This window comes from Rhineura floridana, chromosome 6 (assembly GCF_030035675.1).
Source record: "Rhineura floridana isolate rRhiFlo1 chromosome 6, rRhiFlo1.hap2, whole genome shotgun sequence".
In the NCBI taxonomy this organism is placed as follows: Eukaryota; Metazoa; Chordata; class Lepidosauria; order Squamata; family Rhineuridae; genus Rhineura; species Rhineura floridana.
The window spans coordinates 66,084,006-66,103,470 of record NC_084485.1 but is presented as its reverse complement, the minus strand read 5'-3'; the positions used below and the strand labels follow the sequence as shown (position 1 = coordinate 66,103,470).

Genomic DNA, 19,465 nt, shown 5'->3' with positions numbered 1-19,465 from the left:
AGGACTGTCTTGCTCAGGCAACAAGTTCTTCCCGAGCTCTGGTGTATGCCTGTGTTGTTCTGTGGTCCTTCCTCCTAGTTGGTCCTCTGGTTCTGACTTGCTCTTAAGTCCTGATGTCCAAAGGCTTCTTTACACACTAGTTTGTCCCTTTCTGACTTGCTCTTTGGTTCTAACTACAGTAGGGCCCCACTCATACAGTGGGTTACGTTCCGGACCCCCTCTGTAAAGCAAAAACCGCTGTAAAGTGGAACGCATTGAAGATAACGGTATGCGTCGTGTGAAAATGACGGAAAAATGGCATGCGACGAACAAAAACTGCTGTAAAAGCGGAACAAGCGCCGTAGGAGCGGGGTCTCTCTGCAGTTGACAACCGCTGTATTAGCGGAATGCTGTAAAGTGAAGAGCTGTAAAGCGGGGCCCTACTGTACTAGCTCGTCTGATAGTTCCTAGATCACCTCAGACTGCTGTCCAGAGCTAATGTTCTGACAAATAGTGTGTCCAGGGATCTCTGTGAGTGGTCTAGAACAGGTAGCCAACATGGTGCTCTCCAGATATTGTTGGACTCCAGTTCCCATCAGTCCCAGTCAACATGGCCAATGGTCAGGAATAATGGGAATTATATTCCAACAATGTTTGGAGGGCACTATGTTGGCTACCCGTTGTCTGTCTATCTGTCTAAAGATTAAAAGTAATGTAAGATTCTCATGCACAACTTCATTCAAAAGGTTGTGAATCTGTTCATAATCCCACATCAATTATTATCCAACAATGATTTAACATCAGTTTATTTGATCCCCCCCCCTCCATCAGTTCAGAGAATTGACTTGGGCCACACTAACACTCCATGGTTTTAGTTCTTTATTTGCCGCCCTGGGCTCCTGCTGGGAGGAAGGGTAGGATACAAATTAAATAAAATAAATAAATAAATGGAGGGAACTCTGTTGCTGATGGATAACTTTGCAGAAATATGTGTCCTCCTAGTCACAAACCTTAAGTAATCCCTCCTCCAAAGAGAACAACACAGAGAACTTGTTAGATATACACAGTGGTTTAAAACTCAGATGCATTCATGTCTTGTTCGTGTGCTTAGTCTGCTTCACACTCACCCACTCTTCTTCCTGTTCAAAACTCTCGGATCTCTTGTTCTGAGAAGCGGCAGTTCAGTCTCCCACACAGGTTGCAGCCTTCTCTGTGTGCAACTAACTGTGACTCTAGTGCCCTTGACAAATTAGCCACACTTCTGAGAGACAGAGAGAGAGAGAGAGAGAGAGAGAGAGAGAGAAATAAGGGTGTGAGCTCTGGGGGCTGGGGAGGTGACAGAACACAGATGTGTAAATGAAGATCCATCACTTAAACGATCTGTCATTCAAGGAAAGATGCAAAGTAAGGTTTGCTGTTCCTGTTGTCCCATAAATCCAGGTCCAGTACAGAATATTAGCCGGATGAACCAAGAGGGAGACTGAAGAGTGACTCAAACACACTTTTGTTTGTTTGTGCTGTTTGGCAAATCATTCATTTGTTCTTCATTGTCCTGTGTATAAATCTGGTGATACTGATTCAGAGGTTTTCAGGTTAGGGAGCTTTATTGTGCATGTATGCAGTCCATAGTATAATAGGACTGCCAGAGACACAACTTTGGTCAGCTACAGGGATTAGAGTTACCAGGTCTCAGTTTTTTGGCTTTTGGGGGCCCCTTCTGGCTCTCCGGCTAGCACCCCTTAATCTCCAGACTCTCAGCTTCAATTTAAAAAAAACATTAAGTTTCTAGGTGGTCTGGTTCCTGAGATATACACCAAAACATCAACTGCCTCCCCCACGACTGTTTAATCTATTTAACTGATATGATGCTGAAGTTGGTTCCCAGTTCCTTATTTGCTTGAAAGTTCAAAACACAAAAAGAAGAGTTGACAGCTACAGCAACTTCAAACCAAATTTAACATGTCTCTGAACCCCAAAATCTATGTTGGGGTACCCTGTATGATATATCACTGTGATCGGGGGGCTCTCCCCGTCATGAATAACAATACATTTATAAATAAGTAACTGGGGGTACCCACCCCAAAATCTACTCTGGGACAGCACAAATCATATACCCCAAGAAAGGGGAGGGTGTCCTCTATGAGATGCCACTGTGTCCCACCTGGCCCAGAGGTTCTGCTGGGCGCAGGGGAGGGATGAGGGCATCTATGCAGACAGAAAGGGTGGAGAATCTTCTTACTCTTACTCATTTCTCAGATCTCTTTCTGAAGTGAAGGGTCAAATCTGTAAAGAGGTTTGGAGCAGCCACATTAAAAGATAAGGGCAGGGCATTCCAGGCAGGGGGTTGCCAACCCTGCTTGGATATGGATGTCTTTGCAGAGGATCCCTAGTCAAGCTTTACCAACAGCACAATCCAAACTATATCTACTCAGAAGTAAGTCCTGTTGAGTTCTATGAGGGCTTAGTCCCTTAGTACGTGTGTTTAGAATTGCAGACTTCAGGGGCATCCATCTTTACTCCCAAATGCTCCCATCTAACATCTCCACAACAGTAGGCTCCTTTCTTCCTACACTGGCCTTCTGGTGACTGGCCTGGCCTGAAGGCGCTTAAACCCTTCTTGCCGAAAGCAAGTAGGCTAGATTAAATGTTCCCTACCCAGGCTCCATCTTTTAGCTAAGATGTCTAGCTTAATTTCCAGTCAGATTTATTTTATTTTTATTTTTTTATTTTATTTATTAAATTTATTAGTCACCCATCTTGCTGGTTGTCCAGCCACTCTGGGCGACGTACAAGATAAAAAACAATACATTAAAACGTTAAAATTTAAAACCATAACAGTAAAAACCTAACCCACCCCAAAAGCCTGCCTGAAGAGCCAGGTCTTCAAGGCCCGGCGGAAGCTCATCATAGAAGGGGCATGGCGGAGATCATTTGGGAGAGAGTTCCACAGGGTGGGGGCAACTATTGAAAAAGCCCTCTCTCTAGTCCTCACCAGTCTAGCTGTTTTAACTGGTGGGATTGAGAGAAGGTCTTCTGAGGCTGATCTTGTTGAGCGGCATCCCTGACGATGCTGGAGGCGCTCCTTCAGATAGACTGGGCTAAAACCATGTAGGGTTTTAAAGGTCAAAACCAACACCTTCAATTGGGCCCGGTAAACAACCGGTAGCCAGTGCAACTCCTTCAGCACTGGAATGATGTGATCTTGCCGGCGGCTGCCTTTAATCAGACGAGCCGCCGCATTCTGTACCAGTTGCAGCTTCCGGACTGTTTTCAAGGGTAACCCCACGTAGAGCGCATTACAGTAGTCTAGGCGAGAGGTGACCAGGGCATGTACCACCGGTGGGAGCAGATGGTTGGGAAGGTAAGGGTGCAGCCTCCGTATCAGATGGAGTTGATATTTTTTTTAATTGTACACTCCAAGCAACTGTGGTTGATGCTTAATGTATCGTGCTTAATGACATCACTCGGGCCCGCCCCATGACATCACTCGGGCCTGCCCCTAAAATCTCAGGTTTTGGGATGCTTCTGACCTGGCAGCCCTAACAGGGATGCAGACTATTGGCACCTAAAACTCTGGGCCTGGTAACTGGCATCTGTCTTGGATTGTTAAAAATAAGAGTGAGCCTTGGAGCCTCTCAGTTAAGCTGTGTCAGAAAGGAAAGGCAATGTACGTTGGGAACAGAATGCACCATTGAAAACAGGAGGATAACTCCTTTCAGTGGTATGTTCAGGTCCCTAAGCTTTTCTTCCTATCAGAGTCCATAGTGCTAGACCTTTTACCCCTAAGGATGGTATGAAAAAACCATAAATAATTTTTGAGTGGAAAGTTGAGAATAAAGACTGTCTACCAGTCCACATCCATCACAGCCCTACATCACACTCCCTCCTCAACAGGCCTGTTTTCCTGTCCTGCTTATATCTCATTCTTTGCATGTTCCTCGTGCTTAGCTGCTTAGTGTTTTAAATCCCCCCATTCCCTTCTCACATGGGGAAAGCGGCTGTTGCTTCCCTGTTCTATGAAAAGGGAATAGCCATCTCTGTGTTGAGAAGAATTTTAAAAGTGCAAGTCAGCACAGAGGAAGGTAGGCCCACCGACAAGTCTTCCAATGAGTAGATCCCTGCACCAAATCATACTCAGCCAAACCATTAAAACAACTCTTCTCACAAAATTTCTGGTGGGGGTCCCCTACCCTGCCAGTTTTCCTTCAGTTTGGCAGCAAAAGAATTGCTAAGTCACAAGGAGAACTCAAATTGTCAAATGCCGAGAACTATCCCAGGAACACAGATGTAGGCATATTCAGTAGGTCATGTGACGCACACCTTTGTATTGCCAATTTGATAGCAATACAAATAGCGTATAGTGGTTTCTCCACGCTTATTGAAATACCCAGATTCTAGATGCTAATACTTAGTAGCTACTGGTCAGATTTTATAAGGATAGTATGAGTGTTGGTTCAAACACCATCCAACTGTAAAAATCCTCAGTGGTTGCATAACTGCAGGATTCACAGGACTCTGTTGCTGACAGCCTTTAGCACATTGCTGCATAGTTCTGTACATTTCTCTCTTTATTGCAATTTTTTAATGCAGTATTTTTCAAAAGCTAATTAAAATGCCATGTGTGCTTCTCTGTGTTAAAAAGCTAAAGCTTGCATTGGCACCGAGCATGTGGGACCAATTTGTTTCATGTGTTGTTGTTTTTATATATAGTATATTAACAGAAAGGAGCATCTTGTTCCCATTAGACTCTGACATCCTGACATGGATCAGAATGTTCAAAAGTTGGATTTACATCTTTGGGATTTGAGGGGGAGGGCCAGGAAAACTAAGCCAAGCGATCCATTCTTGGTGAAGAAAAGCAAGAACTATTTGTCAGAAGTAACTATCAGAGAGGAAGAGGAGGAGTGCTAGAATCTAAGCCAGAGGCCTCCCCCTTTAAGATAGGATTGGGGAACCTCTGGCCTGTGGGCCAATCTTGCTCTGCCAGGGGGTCCAATTTGGCCTGGGAGGCCATTTCCCCAAACTATGCCCACCTGTCAATAGTTGATGTCACTTGTCATGTCAGCTGATGGGTGGGGAGCCGGGTTCAGTTCTGCACCTGCAGCCAATGCAGCAGGATTTAACCCCCACTCATCAGCTGATGAGCAGGACTTAAATCTTGCTCAGTTAGACTGTGTACACCTGTTCCCAGAAGGGAACAGGGGCGCACACCCAATAAAGCCTGTAAAATACAGACTTATTTCTTCCTCCCCCACAAAGCACAGAGCATAGGGCTTGCAATGCCCCTTGTGCTGCAGTTCCCAGCCACTCACTAGCCAGCTGCCTGTTGGGTGCTTGGGAACCCCACACAAGGATTTTTTACAGGTGGGTGGGACAGCCCAACTGTCGATCATGCTAAGGATAAAGATCTGGCCCATGGAGCTAAAGTCCCCACCACCACCACTTTAAGGCCTTTCTGCTCCTCAAGAAAGCAGTGGAGTGTCCCTGGGGCAATTTGTCCCTAGAGACATGAAAACCTCCAGATTACAGTTAGGTTTAACTAGAGCAAATTGCTCACTTGGAGTTTGTTTTGCTTCATCAGGCCTTCCTTTTTAATAGTGGAACAGGGCACAGCAAAGTCTGACGTCCATGTTGTTTGGATGAAGGATTGAGGGCTAGCCCTGCCGTTAGCCAGAGTGAGGCACCTGTTTTGGGGTATTGTGAAAGGGCAGGAAAATGTTAGTTATTTAATTTATTTTTGTAGTTTTACTGTCAGGGAGAGCCACTTCCGGATTTTCTGCCTCAGCTGCCAAAATAATTTGACCTTGGCATTATGCAGCTTCGTGGGGTGGGAGACACACTTGTTGCTCTGCCTCAGAGAGCAAAAGGTCTTCAGCCTGCCCTTCCAGGGACTGGGGAACTAGACCTGCCACTTTTTAAGATGGAGTACTAATAGCTTGGATGCAAAATGTAGGAGCTTCCCCTATACAGACAAACACCTTCCATCAGACATAATACTGACTAATGGGACTTTATGGTGAAGGGCAGGTAAAATGATGGTGATGATCCATCACATCAGGTATGACCAAGAGAGAAGCTTAGAGCTCAGTTGTGATACAAGAAGCCCTGTTTTAGAATAGATTGTGGTGTGTTTGCTAGTTATAAGTTAAAACTGGCCCCAAGATTGCCATGGCAGTTTATAGGTTAGCTGCAATCTATATGCAGAAATTCCAGTTGAGTCTGTGGGAGATGCTGTCTCTCTGGTCCCCAGAATACTTCCTACACTTCTGATCTGTTGTCTTAAAATGCACCTTCATGAATACTTACTGCATCGTCATTCTGTTGAGTTTGAAATATTTTATTATCTTTTTCTATTATTTGCTAGTGAAATATTTTTAACAATGCTATGTCTTGAACTGTTGGATCTATTGATATTAAAATGCTCATTTTTTGATTCTATGTTTTATGTATGTATCCAAAACAGAGGAGTGATATTAGTTTGCCCTTTGTATTACAGAGGCCCGTCTGGCCCCAACCAGAAATCAGGCATTTAGTGTTGCCGGTCCCATGCTGTGGATCTGTCTTCCTGCAGAGATTTGGCAGGCATTCTCATTTTTCACTTTCAGGTGTCTCAAAGACTTTTTTGTGCTGATAGGCCTATGTAACTGTTTAAAACATTTTTTGAGTAGCCAGTCATTTTAATGATTGTCTTGTATTGTTTTAAAATATTTTTATATTGCTGTACACTAATGTTTTGTGAGAGGACAGAATTTAAAAACTTGAGTAAATTAATACATGTATTGTTGCTCTTTCCATTTGTATATTGTGAGCTGCTTTGGGCATGATTTATTTTGTGGAAAGGCAACATATAAATTAGCCTAGTCTAGTACTATAGTGAATAGAACACACATACATTTACCACTGAGCACCTTGTTGAAGCATACATATCATTCTTTAGACACAGGTGCAACCTTTTCGTCCCGATCAGGCCCAGGGGGAATCTATTGTTTGAGTTTCCAAATTTGCACAGTACTGATTGGCTGGCCTTTGTGTCAGTCACAAAGTCAATATCCTCCCCCACCCCCGATCAGTTTTTGATGTTTTGAAGCTTTGATCAGATAAACAGGCACTTGAAGAAAAAACAAACATCAAAATGTATTGGCTCCTTGAAGTTTGGAAGGAGGACTGTGCAGGTACAAGCAATTGGGATGTAATGCGCAGGCTTCACATCTGTTTTCAGAAGATGGAAGGTGTAGAGAGCAGAGTTCATCCTGGAGCCGCCACCCCCCCCCAAATACCCCCTGTTTACAAGTACATCTGCCTTCGCAATTATGGTTCTGTGGCACCAGTCTGCTTCCAAATACCAAGGGAGTCCCTAACATAGCCAAATGTTAATAGTTTGCTGTTTGCATTTTATTATGAACCCCATGATTTATGCTGTTATTGCAGATGAATATAGGGGTAAAAAAGCAACTATAGTGACTTTGATAAGCAAGCTTTTTTTGGTTCAACTTCCTCAGAAATCTCCTAAGATTTGCTCTATACAGAGAGTACCATCCTTTGATGACATTTGCTGTCTGTTTCCCAGAGGACTTTGTTTTGAACATTCATCCTGCTTTGCTTGCACAAATTTTGTGGGGAGTTTATGCAAGATCACATCAAGATAATTGTTACACCACACTTTCCAGGACATTTCCCCTTCACTTTCCTTACTGCAAAAAGTCGGGGGGGGGGGGTTGAAGTATTTTGTGCAAGAGCACCAAATCCATGTTAATTTTGCAACCTGAAATTTAACCATATGTGAGTGAATCCCACACACAAAATAGCAACAGTCTGAAAGTGGTATCTGCTGCTACCAGGGAAAGCCAGTCAAGCCCCACTGACCTCGGCAGCGCACATGTTAATCACAACTAACTCTTCTTGTTTATATTAATGGAACTTGTGCATAGGATTGCCACCCTACTCATATTTTTTATTTCAGAGTAAGCTCTGCTGAACTCAGTAGGACTTGCTTCTGAATAAATATGCACTGAATTGTTCTGTAGCTGTCTTTGGATTGGGGCTCTGATTAGAGATATAAAATTTCTGGAAATTTTGAAGCCATGGAAAAAAACAGTTTTTTCGAGGTTTTTCTAGAAAAAATGGAATTTTTTGGAAAAAATGAAAAAATGCAGTATTAGCACTTTTTACAGATTGAAAGTCACTTTGTTACTTCAGGAACATAAAATGTAATTATGTACAAGTTGGTTTGGCAGAAAATTATCACATTTGGTATATTAAAACTACATTTTATTCAAACAATTATTACAAATTGAATTACTTTTTAAAATTTTTACTTTTTTGTAACGAATGGAGCTATAAGCTCCTGAACTGTAAGGAACTTCTTTCGTTTTGCAGTTTTTGAGGAGCTGGCAAAAAACAATTAAAAAACAGAAGAAACCATTAACATTAATAACAAAGAAAATTGTTATGTCTCCGCTAGTCCCCCACAGTGTCAAGCAGACATAAAGTACCCATACCCATAAAAAGAACTGAGAAAAAGGGGGAAGCATGATTCAATTAAACATTTTATTCATCATGCTAAAATAAAATGTTCCATAATCCATTTTTCTTCTTTTTTTCAATTTTTCCAATTTTTCAAAAAACAAAACAAAAAAGGCTTTGGAAAAAAATGGGGAAAATGTTTTTTTCTTAATTTTTCCGTTCCCCCCCCCCCAGGTCTTCACATCTCTAGCTCTGATGTAAAGCTCATATGTAAAATGGAAATGGACTGCCTCCAAGTCAATCCCGACTTATGGCAACCCTATGAATAGGTGGTTTACAATTGCCATCCTCTGAGGCTGAGAGGCAGTGACTGGCCCAAGGTCACCCAGTGAGCTTCATGGCTGTGTGGGGATTTGAACCCTGGTCGTAGTCCAACACTCGTAATCACTACACCACACTGGCTCTCTAAGCTCATACGTAGCTCACTTTAATTCAGTGATGGTGCAGCATGGGGAAAGAGTTCAGCTAAGTACAGAGTAGTCTGGTAACAGCCAATCACAGAGGCTCACATAAAGCAATTTCTTGGTATGTAGATTTTAGCAGTAGGTATTGCTTAGCCTCCAACACAGGGTAGGGTAGGTCCTGCCAAGCTTCAGCAGACCTGAGGAATGTCCACCAATTGAGGGGAAATGGGTACACTCAGGTTCATTTGAGGAAATTGTTTATTCTGCTGCAGTGATATTTTCAGCGTGCCTGCAAATAGCTACTGTGTCTCAGCTCTTACCAGGCTCGCAGCCTCAAATCAATCAGGAGAATGTGATAATAATTTGGGAAATGATACTTGGCTCACTTGCTTGATGTGGCTTTTATTTCCATTGTTGCCTTCCAGATTGTTCTGGAATGGAATGGGCACAAGTTTCCTAGTTTCTAGTAACCTCTCACTGCCCCGTTCTACTCTTTGGTAAGCCTGCAGCAATTACTCTCCAGCTGAAGTAGAGCAAATCACTTGCTCTGCATCCTGTCAACAAAAAATGAAAGTTTCTTCAAGGACAACAACAAATGATGCTCCTGGCATCCCATTGCCTGGCACAGTGTGACTCTGTGTTGCTGGAGGTACTGGGCAAGACTAATGAGATAGCTATTGGAGATGGAGAGAGATCTGATTTATGATGATGTACGGCCTATTCACTCTGCTGTGGCCTCCATGTGCATCCCTTATTCAGACCCTGGGAAGAGTTTGTATCTGTATCTTCTGAACTTTGATGACTACAACATCAAGGGATAGTCTACATAGGTAAATAGCTATTGCAGGACAAATGCCACAAATAAAATGCTTCTCAATGGAAGTAGTTCATATGTTCAGCTACAGGGAAGCACTGTTAAACATTCTCTCTCTCTGAACCTACATTGAGAGGAGAGTGGGATCATGCCTACTGATCCTAATCCTGATGCATGTTCAGTGTAATGTCTGAAAGAGCCTAACTGAATACAAGGTATATGAGCGACCAGGAACCCTTGAAATAGACTGAGTCCTCAAATGTGCACACAGAACCTTCATGTGTAAGCGTACTCCTCAATGTGCATGCAGAGAATATCTGAGCAGTTCTTCAGTGTTAAGCCATCAAGTGTTGTTGTCATTGAGTGATGTGTGGATCCATGTATGAATCAGTCTAGTTTTCTTACAAACTAGACTCAGAATTCTAAAGACAGTTCCCATTGGGAATAAGAACTTCCAGATGTAAAAGTCAGAGCTTGGAAAAGTTACTTATTTGAACTACAACTCCCATCAGCCCCTGCCAGCATGGCCACTGGATTGGGCTGATGGGAGTTGTAGTTCAAAAAAGTAACTTTTCCAAGCTCTGGTAAAAGTATGCAGTATCTGAATAGTCAAGCCCTGTTGTATCTCTTTGTATGACTTTCTTTTTCAAAACTGGAAAGACAATATAGCAAAGGCTGATGTGAAATGTGTCCGTTAGATTGTAAATAGCTCAGAGGTGGTGAGCATCTCCTTTTGGTATACTTAACACGAATGGCAATAACTATGTGTTCAATTCCAGGTCTTCCACCTTTTATGAAATTATGGTTGTGAGTTCACGGTGAAACAAAGAATCAGTGAAATGTATTAATTAAAGGGGCGCAGTAAACATTTGTAAGTCTTAGAACTGGACATTCTAATGTAATTCTGTTGGAATTTTGTTCTGAATGTATTTGTGTTAGGTTTACACTTTGCATTTGAATCAAATTTAAGAGACAGATTGTGCCAAATTGATTTAATCAAATTAATAGTTAAGTCCTTGAAGTCAGTCATTCTCCAAAATGTGAAGTTACATATTTTCATCCTTGTAGCAGTTATACTAATTATGTAAAATCTATTTTGATATTCAGCAAATTGCATGGTTACCACCATTAGCACACTGGGTGGTATTCAACTAAAATGTTGTGTTAGTGCAACAGCTAGGGCTAATGCAACAGGACTTGCCCCCTCCTCCCCTTGTGCTGTCCCCAGATCTGCTCTGGAGGTTTGGGGGAATCCCCAGAACAGATTTGGGGGCACACAAGGAAAGATAATTCCATTGTGGAAGGAAAAACCTTGCCCCAACAGAACAATCTCATTAGCACTACGCTGAATATAACTCACTTTTGCTTACAAATCAGGTTTTCTGGTTGCACCAGTCTAGCATAAGGGATAGGGTCTTCCCATTTAACTAGGACCGTGACTTGCTATGAAAAATTTCTAAATGGTCACTTCAGGAAGAAGATGGAGGGAGGTGGATCAGGGCTGCTTCCTTTTCTGTTCTCCTCCCCTCCCGGTGGAGTGACTGGGAAGTGCTACAAGCTGCCTTGGACTTGTGAGGCGGATGATGCCCTCAGGAGACCAGTTACAGCCACCACTTGTTGTTCCATAGTATAGGACTATGTTGTCTCTTGGGGAAAAGTACTACAGACATGAGACCTTTCATTTTTAGCTTGTAACTAGACCCAGCCATGTGGGTTTTCCAGAACTTTTTGAATTAGAAAATGTTAAGATAATTTGCATAAGATAATTTGCATTGGAATTTTTTTCAGTCCGCATTGGAACTTTTTCTCATGCCTTAGAGTAGGAGTTGTACCTCCTGTGGCACCCATGAAAGGTCTCAGTAAATATCCCCTCAGAAATACACAATACACAAGAGATGTGCAAGAGACTTTATGCTGTTCCTGTTTGTACTTGCTTGGCCTCTTCTACATTGAACGTGCCACCTTGATCATGCCCAAATTTCAGTAGATGTCTCCCTCTTCTGCATTCTGAACAGACTAGAAGTGCAAAGAGGTGAGCATGTTGGTGGCTAATGTAGGTCCCTTTTACCCCTTGATGGGAAGCTGGGATGGCTGATGGGGGTCATGCCTGAACTTTTTCTCTGGTCCTGTCTCCTTGTCTGCTCTTTTAGATGTGGAAACCATTTTATGTTATGCCATGTTTGTGACTGGTGCCCACTTTCTCAAAATTCTAGATGTGCCCACTGGTCCAAAAGGGTTGGTAACCCCTGCAATGATCAAATTTACCATGTTTGTTTTACTTGTATTTAGTAAACAAAGCTAAAAACTTTGAAGCTGCCAAGTTTGCCTAATATTGCATTTGTAATCAGCATACATTCACTGGATGGTATTCAATGCTGGCTTTACTCCGAATAGACCCATTGAAGCTAATAAACATGACTAATATAGGTTAGGTTCATAAATTGCAATGGGTCTGCTCTGAGTAACCCATTGTTACTAATGGACTTGCGCAATTGAGAACTTTCCACAGAATGTTATTTTCTACACATCACTGATTAGACCTGAAACAGATCTTTTGAAGGCAGGTTTTGAACCAGTTCTCTGGAAATCTTGCTTAAAATTCATGACATAGCCATTTACTTAGTTTATTCCCCCTGGATTCCTGCTTGCAATGCTATCATTCCTTGCTGATGTCTACATTCTGCAATACCTTCTTCACAACCCTTTTCCAAAGTAGCTTGCTTTATCATGGCACATATCAGTACAACTAAATATGTTATGAAATGAATTTTTTAAAAATGTATATATACCTATGCATTTAAAAATAAAGATAAAAAACAAGTAAATTAGAGGCAGATATGATAGCAAACTTGTTTGTCTTTTTACAGAACCCAGTGGAGGTCCTTCTGTTGTGAAGTAAAACAACATGCAGCATACAGAGAGGAGAGCCTTTAGCAATAAGTAATCAGTGGAAGGACACTCAAGCCAGTGATCCTTGCTGTGGCAAAAGAGGTAAGACACAAGAGCAACCCTCTCTAACACCTCTCTTTTGAACTTCTGGTGCTTGATGAAGCCTTTATTTCAGCAGACAGTTTAAGCAATTTTTCCTGATGTTATGGTTAAACTTAACTAACGACTCCTGCATTCATGATTACTTGTGCTCATGATGGTACCAGGGTGATTATATGTGATCCCTCTGTCAGTTAGAGACCAGCAACTCGTGTCAGTTTCAGTTTGTCAATTTCCCAGTGAAATTTGTTTCTCCACATTTCTATGTCAATTTGTGATTTTTAAAAAAAAGTCCTCATGAAAATTCATCAGCGTTTTAGTGCAAATTTCTCCTAGTATACATATTTCTGCATGCAACTTTGTCTAATATACACATTTTTCCACAGCAATTTTTCATAATACAATACATTTTTGAATGTTATTCTCACTAATTTATGCATACTTTACCTTAATATATGCATTTTTGTAAACATTACTTGGCCAGAGAACTGCACTGCAAAATTTAGAGCAGTGCAAATTTCAAAGGGGGGCTGTGTTTCAGGAAGTGTAAATTAGGTAGGTTCACCTTTTAAATGAGAACTGAATCAAATTTCTCCCCATCCATACTTTCAATACTATTTAGGCCTGCAAAAGTTTTGGGGTCGACATACTAATTTGTTTCCAATCCGTGCATGTCCTGTAGCTTCCTGCTGAGATGCTGTAAATTTTATAATACAAACGTTCCAAGTGTGTGTCCTTTTTTGTTGTGCTATGCCACAGAAGTGCCCCTCCAGATGGCAATAGTGGGATAACATTGGAGAAGCACTGTAGAACAACTAGTAAAATGGAACGATGTGTGGATGGTCCTGAATAAATCCACTATTAATGCACTGTTACTGCGTCAATGACATGTTGTAGATTACACCCACAAAGAAACACCTATCAGGAGGGGCCCTGATTTTATGCTATATCCCTTTGGTATCCTTCCTGGACCCCTACTGCACATCACTTAGAATCTGTGGTGTTAAGTGATATATAAATTATTTAAATAAATAAACTGATATTCTGGAGGTATTACCAAATGGGGATACTGTCCCCTTTCTTTTGAAAGTTCTGCATCGGGAGCTATGTTGTCTGTCTGGAGACCTGTGTCCTGCTCTTTCCATGTTGATTTTCAAGGATATCCTCAGTGCTCCAAGTCTGGTCTTTTGCCCTTTGTTACCTCTTTATTCACAGTGCATTTGGATATTCTAGATCCGGTGCCTGGTCAGAATGATTAGTGGTCAGTAATAGTTGAGAGTTGTAGTCCAATACCCTCTCTGGTGGGCATTAGGTTAGGAAAGGCTGAACTTGTTTGACATTTTAAACAATTTAGCTCTGAAGAGTAATAATTTTGAAATTAACCTTTGTATAATTTTGTTAATCTCTAAACAAATAAAGTTGTGTATACAAATGGTTGCTGGTGGATGCTGAGCATCCTTAAAGTTGCAATCCTGTGCATACTTTCCTTGGAAAGTACTCTACTGAACACTTCAGAGTTAACATGCACAGGTTCATGCTGTTCCTTAAATTTCCTAATTGCATATTGATCAGTCATCATTACTTAATAGTTACAAGAAGTTTCCAGCTTTCCGTCCACCTGTATGAATTTATTTCCAGATCACTTTGATTATATTTTGATTAAGAACAGCCGTCGCCGTGATCATATCACTCCAGTGTTAGGAGATCTACACTGGCTACCAGTTGTTTACCGGGCCCAATTCAAGGTGTTGGCGTTAACCTTTAAAGCCCTATACGGTTTCGGCCCAGTTTATCTGAAGGAGCGCCTCCAGCATCACCAAATATGCCGCCTGACGAGATCAGCCTCACAAGACCTTCTCTCAGTCCCACCAGTTAAAACAGCTAGGCTGGTGCGGACCAGAGAGAGGGCATTTTCGATTGTGGCTCCCACCCTCTGGAATTCCTTGCCCTATGACCTTCGCCATGCCCCCTCCCTGACAAGTTTTCGTCGAGCCTTGAAGACCTGGCTATTCAGGCAGGCCTACATGATTTCAGGGGGGGATTAGTTTTACTTGTTATAAAAGTGGGTGGTTTTAGATTAATTATAGATTGGGCTTTTTGACTTATATGTTGTATTTTACTCTTTTATGTACGTCGCCTAGAGTGGCCGTTAACTCGGCCAGATAGGCGACTCAAAGATAAAATTTTATTATTATTATTATATTTATAGCCTTCAATGCTGATAAACAAACAAAAAACATATTACAAACACATTCACAGCACAGAAATATTTATTTGTGCCATTTGTAGATTGCCCATCAACCAAAGGCATTTGGATATTTTCCAAAATCAATAAAATAAACAGATGCAGTACAATAAAATAAACGATGCAAATGTCACAAAAACTCAGAACCAGCATAAAACATTACCAAAATAGCATACTAAGAAACCAGCATCAAATTAATGTAAAAATCAGCCTAAAAATAACATAGAGAAAACAAATTTGTTCCCATATCTAAATGCGCTAAAACATACAATTGAAATTTAAAAGGCCTGGGAGCGAGATTTGCGCTTAGCATTGAAAAGACCATAACGTAGGCACCAGGCGAGCCTCTCAAAGGGGGTCATATTCCACAACTGAGACCCATGTAACCATTTTAAGGTTAAATGAGACGGTACCTTTAACCTTTGCCAAGGAGGCCAAACTGTTTTGTTTGCTGGCTTTGCATCATGTGATTTCTTTAAGCAACTAGGATTTGAATCCTCACCACAGTGTGGTTCAGCTGGTTCATGCTAAGCAGCAGCACTGCTGCACCAGGCTCTGAGAGTAATCTCTTATTTATTGCCCCTAAGGCAAAACTGGTTCATTAAGCCAGGATAAGTCAATTGGATGTGCCATCTTTTATTATGGCTCTTGCTGCTGAGTTTTCACTAGGCAGAAAGTCCAGTGCATTTTCAACCCTTGGCCTTTAACCCAAAGATCAGACTTGATTTTGCAAAAGTAGAAGAGGCCGTTAATCCCATGCCACTGGAGCAGGAGGTGGATGCCCTCTCTCCCCCCCCCCCCCCGGCTGCGCTCCATTTCATGGAAGTAGAATGCCAGGTCATCCAGGAAGGGTATAAAGGCTGATCCAGTTGGACACTTCCTTGTATGACAAGTGACATCAGCTGATATGCACTGCACAATTATTAAAAGTGGTCCTCTTGCATCAGACCAGTCTAGCCTTCATCATCAGACCAGTCTAGCCTTCATCAAACAGCTGTCCTATTCTGGTCCCAAGGAGAAGCCCACAGGGCATGGCAGAGAGGACAGTGGGTAACTTGTGTCAGTGAGGGCAGGTGATGAACAGAGGCATTTTGAGCCTCTTGTTCCAGTCCACCTCCTATGCTCCACCTCCACTTTTTTTTTTGAGAACTAGAGATTCTTAAAGGGCTAACTCTCTGACCTGAAGACACTGCTTCTCCTTTACTGCATGACCTCCCACATGGTGCACTCCCTGTACTGTTATAATGGCACGGTTGTGTGGGTGGTATTCAGTTTCTCAGGCCCAGGGGAAGGTGCCTGTGAGGAATCCTTCCCTGCATGTTATAGGCTGTGGGATCCAGTTCAGCAACCTCCTGAATGCCAACTTCAGGTTCAGAGAGCCCATGACCACCAGCATCAGGGTCAGAACCAGTAACCTGGTCCAGTTCTCAGCTAGTGGCACTGTAGCCTCTAATGCAATATCCTAGTCACTACTGGACTCCTCTACTGTGAGGAGGAAGATTTGTCCAGTGACAGGAGTATTATGCAAAGGGAACAGAAACATCTTCTCTTTTAATGCAGCATGCTATGCGACTTCTGTTCCTTTGGGCAGTCACGGTATCCAGCATTGGGTCCTCACATTTTAAAAATATGCGATAGAATTCACATATACCAAGAGGGATGTTTCTGAGAGTGCCATCCTAAACATGTCTACTCAGAAGTAAGCCCACTGAGTTCAATGGGACTTACTCCCAAATGAGTATGTATAGATTGCAGCCTAAATCTAACATAAACTGTAGCCCAGCCTTTGCCAACCTGGTGCCCTCCAGCTGTGCTGACTGGGGCTGATGGGACTTGTAGTCTAAAATACCTGAAGGGCACCAGGTCGGGGAAGGCTACTATAGCCTCTTATAGACATTCAATATGGCTATAATGGAAACGTGCAGAGGGATGCAAGGTTGGAGTGAGAGGCTCCACCTCACCCCAACCTATTCATTTGAATTGGAAAACAGCCTATGAAATGGCTGTCTTCAGCTGTGCATGGGTAGATGGCAGAACCTGCCATTGCAGTCCTGCTCTCCTTACCACACACATGGTGTATAAGTGCTCTTATAGAACAGGTGACTATGTACTGTAGAAGCAAGATGCAGAATAGGTGACATCAATTTTGTTTTGTTTCTTTTGTTTACAAAAAATGGAGCTAAGGCGTTAGGGGAAAAAAAGTGGCACCCCTAACGTATATAAACTGAAAAAAGTTGCTTATCCTTAACAAAAGGCAAAGATTCAGGAAAAAAGAGTTAAGGATAGATAATACATGAATATGAGAATACTATTTGTATTTTTGTTAGATTTCTTTCACTTGATCACTTGGCAACACGTCTGGCCAATACACCAAAGGAGCACTTTTAAAAATATGTGTTTGCCTTATTAACTGGTAATACAAGTGCCTTTGAAATAAGTATTTAAAGTTTGCTTTTATTGTTTGATATATTAAAATTCTCATATTCAAGTATTATCTATCCATAACTCTCCTTTTTTCTGTACCCCTAACATGTATACCTTCTTTTTCTATAGTGTTCTTTTTTTGCTTCTGAGTTAGAGCCACTTAATATGTGTTTGGTTGGGTTTTGAGTGTTTTGGAAATCGGGGCCTGCAGTAGACTGCAGTGGTCCGTGGAAGGCAGTGGCAATGCAGCCACCGCTGGGAGCTTAAATAGGGCTGGCCACGTCAATGTGCTATGCGTGCATGCCGCCATCTAAGGTGATGGGAAGCATGTGTGCCCAGCTTAGGGATGTAGGAAGTGGTGCAGTCAGTCTGCACCAGCAGCAAAGGAAGGTGCTGCCTGGGAGGATGGCTCACATTCCTCATCAGTGGCAGGTCACAAGGCACATGCTAGCACGGATTGCCAGCCGCAGGGGCCCCTTGCAGCTGCAGAGGCCCTCAGTCAGTGCCCAACCTGACCGCTTACTGGTGCTGGGCCTGCTGGAAATGTCACTTCTGCAAACTAAAGACACCAAGGTGCTTTTTGGAAAGTAGCAGAAGCTGCTTTATACTGACCTGCCAAACTATTGGCTCATCTAGCTTGTTATTTACAATAGCCCTTGCCAACCTGGTTTTCTCCAGGTGTTTTAGACTACAGTTCCTATCAGCATAGCCAGCACAACTGGGCTGATGGGAGTTGTAGTCCAAAACACTTGGTAGGCACCATGTTGGCAAAGGCTGATCTACACTAACTGGTAGAGGCTCTCCAGGATTTCAGGCAGGAATCTTTCCCCAGCCTCAACATGCCAGGGATCTTTTGCATGCAAAACATGTGCTCTGCCACTGAGCTGCAGCCTTCCCCATGGTCAAGTATGGGTAGCTAGTCACACTGTTTTAATTACTTTATTATGAAGTACCTCCTTTGGAAAATAGGGCAGTAATTTTTAAATGATCATTATAGCCCCTTAATTGTTTTATGTGGCAATTTCAGTTTCTGGCATGTGTGGGAAAAACTAAATAACAATGCTATGCATTATAGTTCTACAAAAAGAACTGTTGTTGGTTTTTTCAAAAAGCATACTTTCTGTTTGCTGCCTCCAGAAACTCTTTTCTGAATCGCATTTTTGAATCTAAAGGTGTCGAGGGACTGATTTGTGTCAGAATAAGCTTCATAATTCTGCCTTTAAAGTCAGCAACCAATATTTTGTCCATACTGTTTTCTGCTTATTATAGACTGAGCTCCAAAATATGAGTAATCAAAGACAGAACAAGAGAGAGCCCTGAAATACAGGATGCAAGTACAAGAATAAGCAAACTTGAAAAGGTGCAGTGATAAAGAGCCAGTGTGTTGTAGTGGTTAGAGTGTTGGACTATGGGAGACTAGGGTTCAAATACCCATTCAGCCATGAAGCTTGCTGGATGATCTTGGGCCAGTCACTGGCCCCATCTGCTCTGTACACTTTAAGCAGATCATAACACTTTAAACAGGCTTGGCTTCCCTCAGATCATCATGGGAAGTGTAGTTTAAGGGTGCTGAGAGTTGTTAGGAGACCCCTCTTCCACTAACAGAGCAACAATTCCCAGAGTTCCTTGGAAAGAGAGATTGTTTGCTAAACCACTCTGGGAATTGTACTGTGTGAGGGGAATGGGGGGGTCTCCTAACAACTCTCAGTACCCCAACAGACTACACTTCCCAGGATTCTTTGTGCAAGCCACAACTGTTTAAAGTGGTATGATACTGCTTTAAATGTAGAGAGAAGATGGGGCCAACTCCAGCCTTTCCCAACCAGTGTGCCTTCAGATGTTGTTGGACTACAACTCCCATCAGCCTCAGCCAGCATTGCCAATGGTCAGGAAAGATGGGAATTGTGGTCCAACAACATCTGGAGGCACACTGGTTGGGAAAGGCTATTCTCACAGAGTTGTTGTGAGGATAAAGTGAGTGACAGAGGATAAACCATGTATGCCACCTTGAGCTCCTTGGAGGAAAGTTGGAATATAAACGTAACAGCATTTTTTTAAAAAAAGAGTCCTCAAAACAGTTTCTTATCA

General features: G+C 42.3%; 1 protein-coding gene across 6 annotated transcripts in view; it reads left to right on the top strand.

Annotated features, from left to right (window-relative positions):
- CDK18 (cyclin dependent kinase 18) overlaps positions 1–19,465 on the top strand; it is a 138,167-nt gene that overhangs the window by 17,640 nt on the left and 101,062 nt on the right. For all 6 annotated transcript variants that reach the window (XM_061632154.1, XM_061632151.1, XM_061632155.1 and 3 more), the window contains exon 2: positions 12,588–12,711. The gene's annotated coding sequence lies outside the window, so the exon portion shown is untranslated. The remainder of the gene's footprint in view (positions 1–12,587; positions 12,712–19,465) is intronic.